A 9041-nucleotide genomic window follows, 5' to 3' on the forward strand; every position below is an offset into this window, starting at 1 on the left:
AATGGCGCCTTGCTAGGTCGTAGCAAATGACGTAGCTGAAGGCTATGCTAACTATCGTCTCGGCAAATGAGAGCGTAATTTGTCACTGAACCATCGCTAGCAAAGTCGGCTGTACAACTGGGGCGAGTGCTAGGAAGTCTCTCTAGACCTGCCGTGTGGCGGCGCTCGGTCTGCAATCACTGATAGTGGCGACACGCGGGTCCGACGTATACTAACGGACCGCGGCCGATTTAAAGGCTACCACCTAGTAAGTGTGGCGTCTGGCGGTGACACCACAGGTGTCAGTAAGGAGAAGGTTTCTCTCCAGAAATTTTGACATATACAAAAAGTGCTTCAATATATTTGGGAACAGCTCTTGGGAAAATAAAATATATAAAGAAATTCAAATATTTCGAGGCTACCATTCAAGAACTGATTTAGAAAATTCTTAACGCAACAAGAATAAGAAAAGCTCAGCACTGCAGATTCCTTAGGATGTGGGGGTGTGAAAGTGGTGTGGGAGCAGGTGATCCTTTTACCATCCGCTCCCCTCTCCACCTCGAAAAAGCCTATGTTATCAACCGCATGGAGGTAAGACAAGTCCGGACTGTTGTTAACACTGATGTAGCCTTGGCTGAAAATGATGGCTCTATACTCTGTCTCCCGCTGACAGCGAGATCCAGTCTGTAATGAGTTTTCTGAATGCACGAAACATACAGCCGATCGAAATTCTTCGTCATGTTTGTTGATTCATGGGTTTGGAAACCATTAAGATCAAAAATGAAAACATCTATGGTAAATGAAAAATACATGGATATTACCACGTGACAGTATTAACGACAATATTTTTGAAAAGAGTGACGGAGTGCCTATGTGTAACCCTTTATTTCCCACAGTTGCCAATTTATTCACGGAGTACTTCGACGATAGGCACTGATAACTTTGCCAAAACGCTCTTAACCGATTTTTGGGCCATTTTAACTGTTTTCATCTCAGCATTAAATTTTCCGTTGTTGGAAGTGACGAGAAGCTTCTATTTTTGGACGAGGGGGGAGGGGGCCTGCGTTGTTAAGACACTGAACTCGTATTCACCATTCTGATTAAAGTCTTCTGTGTAATCCCTAAATGGCTTAAGGCATGTTGGGGGATGGTTCCTTCGAAGAGATCACGATTGATTACTTTCCCCATCCTTGTCCAATCCTATCTTTGTTTCGTCCCTGATGACCTCTTTCTCAATGGACTACGGACCCTAACAGTTTTCCCTGACTTTCTTCTTTCACACCTGATACAATATGCTGGTTCCGACCTAAAGTAGTCGTCAACGCAAGTCTGGAATGCATCTTCGTTTTCTATGAGGTTTCGTGAGAGACCCCGGGGAACAGGAGGAGCCGAAAAAAACAAGCGAATAGGTGGGACCTAAAAGTAAATCTGTGTACCCCACGAACACTTTATGTCCATCCATTGGGTTGTAATGATAGGAATAGTATCTTGTTCATATTTTCTTTTTATAAATGTAACGATAACTATAAACATTTGTTGATCACAATCCAAACAACCGAAGACTAAATATCAAAGAACTTGCGTCAGTGGTTGCCGCGAATCGATAACTTATCCACACTCTCCGACATCATGGCACAAGGGGGTGTCCATAAACCTAGGTTAGGTATAACTACACATTATTTCCATTTTGAGAATGCAAGATGGGAAAAGACGTGCAGTTGTACCTCACCTGGGCTTCTGGACTCCCACTTGTGCCATGATGTTTGGCGAGTGTGGATAGATTATCGATTTGTCGCAATCCTTGATGCAAGCTCTTTGATAGTTTTTCCTCGGTTGTTGGGGTCCTGAGTAACGAATGTTTATAGTTATGGTTACCTTCAAAAAAAAGAAAATGTGAGTATGGAACTATCCCACCCGATTACAGAATGGACGACAGAAACTATTTGTAAGATACACACACTGAAGAGGCAAAGAAACTGGAACACCAGCGTAATATCGGGTAGGGCCCCTGCAAGCACGCAGAAGTGCCGCAACACGACGTGGCATGGAACGGTACGTGAATAAGCCTTCGGCTCCGAAAGCTCATATCGATGATGTTTCGTTGAATGGTTCGCACGCTGACACTCGTTGATGGCCAGCATGGAAATCCGCAGCAATTTGAAGACAGTCTGCACTTGTGTCACGTTGAACAATTCTCTTCAGTCGTCTTTGATCCCGTTCTTGCAGGATCATGACTTGTTACAGAATTCATGGTACACTCGTGAAATGATGGTACGGGAAAATCCCCACTTCATCGCTACCTCGGAGATGGTGTGTCCCATCGCTCGTGTGCCGACTATAACACCGCGTTCAGTCTCATTTAAATCTTGATAACCAGCCATTGTAGCAGCAGTAACTGATCTTACAACTGCGCCAGGCACTTATTGTCTTACATAGGCGTTGCTGACCGAAGCACCATATTCTGCCTGTTTACGTATCTCTGTATTTCAATACGCATGCCTGTACCAGTTATTTTTGGCGCTTTAGCGTAGATAACCATTAGGATTCAGCTATTCATACGTATGCCTTTTTTATACTGGAGTAAAGACGTAATTTCCACCATTATCAATTATCTATGATACAAATCGTTGATATTGTTAATAGCCAGTCAAACGACCAGCTACGAAAGGAGTAGAATTTTTCTGTTCGCGTAAAACATATCAGAAGCCACTGCTGTCACATACTTATGGGCGCACTGATATGGCCTCTAACGGATTACAGTGTTAAGAGATCACCAAATTCGATCTACATTCTCACCAGACTGAAATGCTGCGTCAAAGTGGCCTTCTCTGAAACGTAGGAACCACATTGTTGCGGTTTTTTCTCTGATATCATTTCATCCATAGATGACATGTAAGTTTATGGATACTTCGTTTCTTTTGCCCTCCTACTAAACACAAAAAGAAGCTGTATGGAAATAATTCTTTTTTTTTTCCCTTGACACTAATTTCGTAAGTTCAAAAGCAATACACACGTTCTTCATCGAAACCAAATCCATGATACGTTTGCTTCAAATATCGATTGACAAATAGTTACCACGCCCCTTACTGCTCTGTTCTGCTAAAGCAAGAAAATTCTATGAAAAAATGGTTCAAATGGCTCTGAGCACTATGGCATTTAACATCTATGGTCATCAGTCCCCTAGAACTTAGAACTACTTAAACCTAACTAACCTAAGGACATCACACGACACCCAGTCATCACGAGGCAGAGAAAATCCCTGACCCCGCCGGGAATCGAACCCGGGAACCCGGGCGCGGGAAGCGAAAACGCTACCGCACGACCACGAGCTGCGGACAAAATGCTATGAACTTTTAAACCATCTCAATACCTTATTGACGATATAAAAAATTAAAAATCATAATATCAGATTCTGTGAGGTTCATTGAATGATATAGTACAGAGAGAAAGAAGAAATAACTAAATTGGTTGTAAATGATATAAAAATTAAGTACTTCCCTACGGGCGATCTGGGGGCAAACTATTGCCTCCAATTATCCACAATGTTCTTCAAATCAGTTGCGAACAATATTGTGGCCCGGTGACATGCCGCTTTGTCATCCATAAAAATTCCACCGTTGTTTGGGAACATGGAGTCCATGAATGGGTACAAATAGTCTCCACGTGGTCGAACCTAACCGTCTCCACTCAATGATCGGTTCAGCTGGACACGAGCACCCATTCTATCCATTATAGAGCCACCACCAGCTCGCACAGTGCCCTGTTGACAACCTGCGTTCATTGGTTCGTGTAGTCTGCACCAGACTCCAACCCTAAAATCAGCTCTTACTGACTTGAATCCGGACTCATATGACCAGGCCACGGTTTTACAGTCGTTTAGGCTCCGACCGACATGGTCACGAACCCAAGAGAGGTGCTGCAGGCGATGTCGTGCTGTTAGCAAAGGCACTCGCATCGGTCATCTGCTGCCATAGCCTATTAACACCACATGTCGTCGCTCTGTACTGACTGATACGGTCGTCGTATGTCCCACATTGATTTCAGGCATTATTTCACGCTGTGTTGCTTGTCTGTTAGCACTGACAACTCTACTGAAACACCGCTGTTCTCGGTCGTTTCGTGAAGGACGTCGGCCACTGCGATGGCTGTGGTGAGAGGTATTGTATGAAATTTGGTATTCTCAGCACACCCTTGACACCACGGATCTCAGAATACTGAATTCCCCATGCGTCTAGCTCGACCAACATTCCACGTTCAAAGGATGTTGGTTTCCGTCGAGCGGCAATAATCACATAAATGGCTCTGAGTACTATGGGACTTAACATCGGAGGTCATCAGTCCCCTAGAACTTAGAACTACTTAAACCTAACTGACCTAAGGACATCACACACATCCATGCCGGAGGCAGGATTCGAACCTGCGACCGTAGCGGTCGCGCGGCTATAATCACATAAATCACCTGAGTAGAGATAGCAACTCCGCCAATGCACTGCCCTTCCATAACTTGTGTACACGGTCCTACTGCCATCTGTACATGTACATCCCACTATGCCATGACTATTGTCGCGTAAATGTATGTTACTTTTAATGTGCCAGAGACGACAAAGAACACCCCTATGCCCCTACTTACTGCAAACAATTCATGACGGTCACGTCATATGCCCAGCTGAGTATCAGGCACAATTGCTTCGCATTCAAGTAGAAAACCGCTTAGAGACGATCTTACGGTATGCAACCTCGACAAGGTGTTCAGTACACCATGGAGAACGTTGCAAATACTATACGCGCCACACAAGTTGTAGCAGGTTTCTGCAAACACCGTAAAATCTGCACTGACTCTTCCAGTCATAGCGCTGAGGGCGGAGCCACGAGGCATTCGTGTTGATGACCGGAAAAAATGCAGGCGATCTACAAGCTTTTGGTTGTGATGAGTGGAGGCGATAAACAAAGTGTGTGCCGCCGCGCCGTACTGCGCAGGCGCGCAAACGAGCGCCTCGACCGGTTCCTCTGCGTCTGCGCGCCGCGCTGCACGGCGAATTATCGGCCGCACGAACGGAAAACAGGCTCTAAAAGAAAATTTTTCAGACAAGCTGTTAATTGCACTTTATTATGCCGTTAAGTGAGGAAACAAGAGAACGAGAACGTCGGCCGCCATGGCGATAAAATCGAGAAAAGTTTCTGGGCGAGACACTCAAGGACGTTATGTTATGATACGTCGGAAGGTCAAAAGAAACAGCACACTTCATTAGTTCCTTCTCAAGGCGCTGCTGCGACGTCTCTGCTGCTGAATACGACTGTACCAATGTTCACGTTTCCTGTCTGAACAAGCGGCAACTTTCATCACATGTACCGGTACTTGGCTAGCGAGCGGAGATGCGATGATCTCATAGATTTCTTGATTACCAGTGTCTAAGTCCCATATGTTAAATCTCAAAACTCTCAACAGTGGCTATCCAGTGAGAGCTGGACGGAGACAGCCGAATGGATCACCATCAAGAGGGCGATCAGTATGTGCAGAGGAATCTAACAATTTTCCACCTTAGGACTTTTGCCCGTCACGCTGCATCATACTGACTAATAAGTGGTGCCAAACATGATGATGTGGACTAGTTGTAGCAACCAGAAATTTCTCCTAGTATTACATGGGCATGTACACTTCAAGCAAATGTCGCCTTGAGTATTCTGTAAATTTTTCCCTTGCGCAGAAGATAACACACAGTCTTTGATCTGTTGGTGGCAGTATCCTTATTCTAACGAGGATCAATACATGGCTCTGAGCACTATGGGACTTAACTTCTGTGGTCATCAGTCCCCTAGAACTTAGAACTACGAGGGCTATCCACAAAGTACATTACGTTTTGGAATTAAAAATAAATAAAGTATTCGAATTTTTTTTATTATATACAGATGAAAGCCACGCTTAAATACTACTTTTCTACATAGTTGCCATTTAAATTAAGGCACTTATCGTAGCAATGGACGAGCTTGGAAATTCCTTCGTCGTAAAATTCGGCCGCCTGCGCCTTCAACCACGTGGTTACCTCTTCTTGAAGCTGTGCGTCGTCATCAAAACGCTGCATAGCCAACCACTTCTTCATTGCTGGGAATAAGTGGAAGTCGCTCGGTGCCAGATTCGAGGACTTCACGAGTGGCATTTTCCGTGTGGGCCCGGGCGTTGTCGTGAATCAGCAAGATCTTTGAGCCCAACTTTCCCCTGCGCTTGTTTTGTATTGCTCTTCTGAGGTTGTGCAGAGTTTGGCAATACCTTTGAGAGTTTATTGTAGTGCCTCTTTCCAGGAAATCCACAAAAATCACACATTTTCTGTCCCAAAAGCCAGTCGCCACTTGGTTGAAGGCGCAGGCGGCCGAATTTTACGACGAAGGAATTACCAAGCCCGTCCATCGCTACGATAAGTGTCTTAATTTAAATGGCAACTATGTAGAAAAGTAGTATTTAAGTGCGGCTTTCATCTGTATATAATTTAAAAAATTTCCAATACTTTATTTATTTTTAATTCCAAAACGTAATGTACTTTGTGGATAGCCCTCGTACTTAAACCTAACTAACCTAAGGACATCACACACATCCATGCCCGAGGCAGGATTCGAACCTGCGACCGTAGCGGTCGCGCGGTTCCAGACTGTAGCGCTTAGAACCACTCGGCCACTCTGGCCGGCGAGGATCAGTACACGTAGGTTGCTTGGCTATTGACAACGTGTATTGAAATAATACACTAAAGAGCAATCTAATACCGTGTAGGACCCCCGCGAGCATGCAAAAGTGCTGCAACACGATGTGGCATAGACTCGACTGATGTCTGAAGTAGTACTGGAGGGAATTGACATCATGAATCCCGAAGGGCTGTTCATATATCCGTAAGAGCACGAGTAGGTGGAGATCTCTTCTGAACAGCACGTTGCAAGGCATCACAGATGTGCTGAATAATGTTCATGTCTCGGGAGTTTGGTGGCCAACGGAAATGTTTAAGACCAGACGAATATTCCTGGAACCACTCTGTTGCAATACTGGACGTGTGGGGTGTTGCATTGTCCTGCTGGAATTGGCCAAGTCAGTCGGATTGCACAATGGACATGAATGGATGTAGGTGATCAGACAGGATGCTTACGTACGTGTCACCTGTCATAGTCATGTCTAGAGGTGTCAGGGGTCCCATATTACTCCAACTCCACACAGCCCACACCATTACAGAGCCTCGACCAGCTTGCACAGTCCTCTGCTAACATGCAGGGTGCATGGATTCATAAGGTTGTCTCCATACCCGTACACGTCCATCCGCTCGATACAATTTGAAATGGGACTCGTCCGACCAGGCAACATGTTTCCAGTCGTCAACAGTCCAATGTCGGTGTTGACAGGCCCAGGCGAGGTGTAAAGCTTTGTGCCGTGCAGTAAGGAAGGGTACGAGAGTGGGTCTTCGGCTCCGAAAACCCATGTCGATGATGTTTCGTTGAATTGTTCACCCGCTGACACTTGTTGGCCCAGCATTGAAATCTGCAGCAATCTGCGAAAGCTTTGCACTTCTCTCACGTTGAACGATTCTCTTGAGTCGTCGTTGGTCCCGTTCTTGCAGGATCTTTTTCCGGCCGCAGCGATGTCGGAGAGTTGATGTTCTACCGGGCTCGTGATATTCACGGTACATTTGTGAAGTGGTCGTACGGGAAAATCCCCACTTAATCGCTGCCTCGGGGATACTGTCCCCCACCACTCGTGCGCCAACTGTAACACCACGTTCAGACTCACTTAGATCTTGATAACCTGCCATTGTAGCAGCAGTAATCGATCTAACAACTGCACCTGACACTTGTTGTGTTACATAGGAGTTCCCGACCGCAGCGCAGTAGTCTGCCTGTCTACATATCTCTGTATTTGAATACGCATGCCCGTACCAGTTTCTTTGGCGCTTCAGTGTATATTAGGGGATATCGTGATACTTCCCTTCATCATAAGAACTGTCCCTGTGCAACGTGTACCAGACAATATCACAATCTTTAAAATAATGACGGACAGTTCAAGTAAACTACAACACAATCCTGCGGAATGTAGTATCTTTTATTTTTGACTCAATTACTTTTTATGATACAACTATCACCTAAAGGTGCTGTGTGTGGCATTTGATGAACAACTGTTTATGCGTTGTTGACAATGTCGAACATGTTCATCAAATGCTGCCGATAGCATCTGATGATCGACTTTGAAGGCTGAACCCGGTTGTGATTCTGTAATAAAATGTGATTGTGTCAAAAATAAAAGATAATGTCTTACAGTAAGTCAGTCACCGTCTCCACAAAGGGAATGTTTCTTTTTTTTCTCAACATTCCTATGCTACGCACGTCTTCCACCACATGCTACCTCCGTCAGAAATATGAGTCCTCTTCTTGTCAGGCCGTTATGGAATCTTCGTTCTCAAAAATAGCCAATCGGATGCCAGAAACGGCTCTGCTTCCTTGTAAAGGCATTCTCTAAATAGCCAATGGAAGATAAGAAAACTTACTCCTCTGTTGCTTCACGTGATCGACCACGCACCGAGTGCTTGATCACGACACGATTGATGTCGCCAAACTGAGTTTATCCTATATTTCACAACACTGCAGTTCCATACACCGCATTATTTGGCTGGAATAATGGCCTCCCCACAAACCAGCCTTTTTTTTTTTTTTTTTTTTTTTTAGTACTGACTGATCCCATCTTAGGACCAACGAAGTTGTTCTAAGTTCAGGGTGTGCTGAGTGCGAAGTGTGTGTACGCTTGCTTCGGAAATCTTGCACCATGAAGTGTTTCGAGCCCACAGCAAGTTGTTTGCACGCTTTAGACCTTCTCTACGCAGTCGTGGTCGGACGACTTATCGATTAATACGTGGTAATGAAACTCGTCCGTCTCTACGGGAAAAGTTAATTAAAAACGCATCACCGTTGTGTGTGGATACAAAATTAATTAATCAATTCTTTGATGGCCAGTTGGGTGTGCGCGTGTTTCTCTCTCTCCCCCCCGCCCCCCTCTCCGTTTTTTTTTTTCTTTCCCGCCCCTACTCTACCAGGTACAC

Source organism: Schistocerca americana, chromosome 5 (genome assembly GCF_021461395.2).
Source record: "Schistocerca americana isolate TAMUIC-IGC-003095 chromosome 5, iqSchAmer2.1, whole genome shotgun sequence".
NCBI lineage: Eukaryota > Metazoa > Arthropoda > Insecta > Orthoptera > Acrididae > Schistocerca > Schistocerca americana.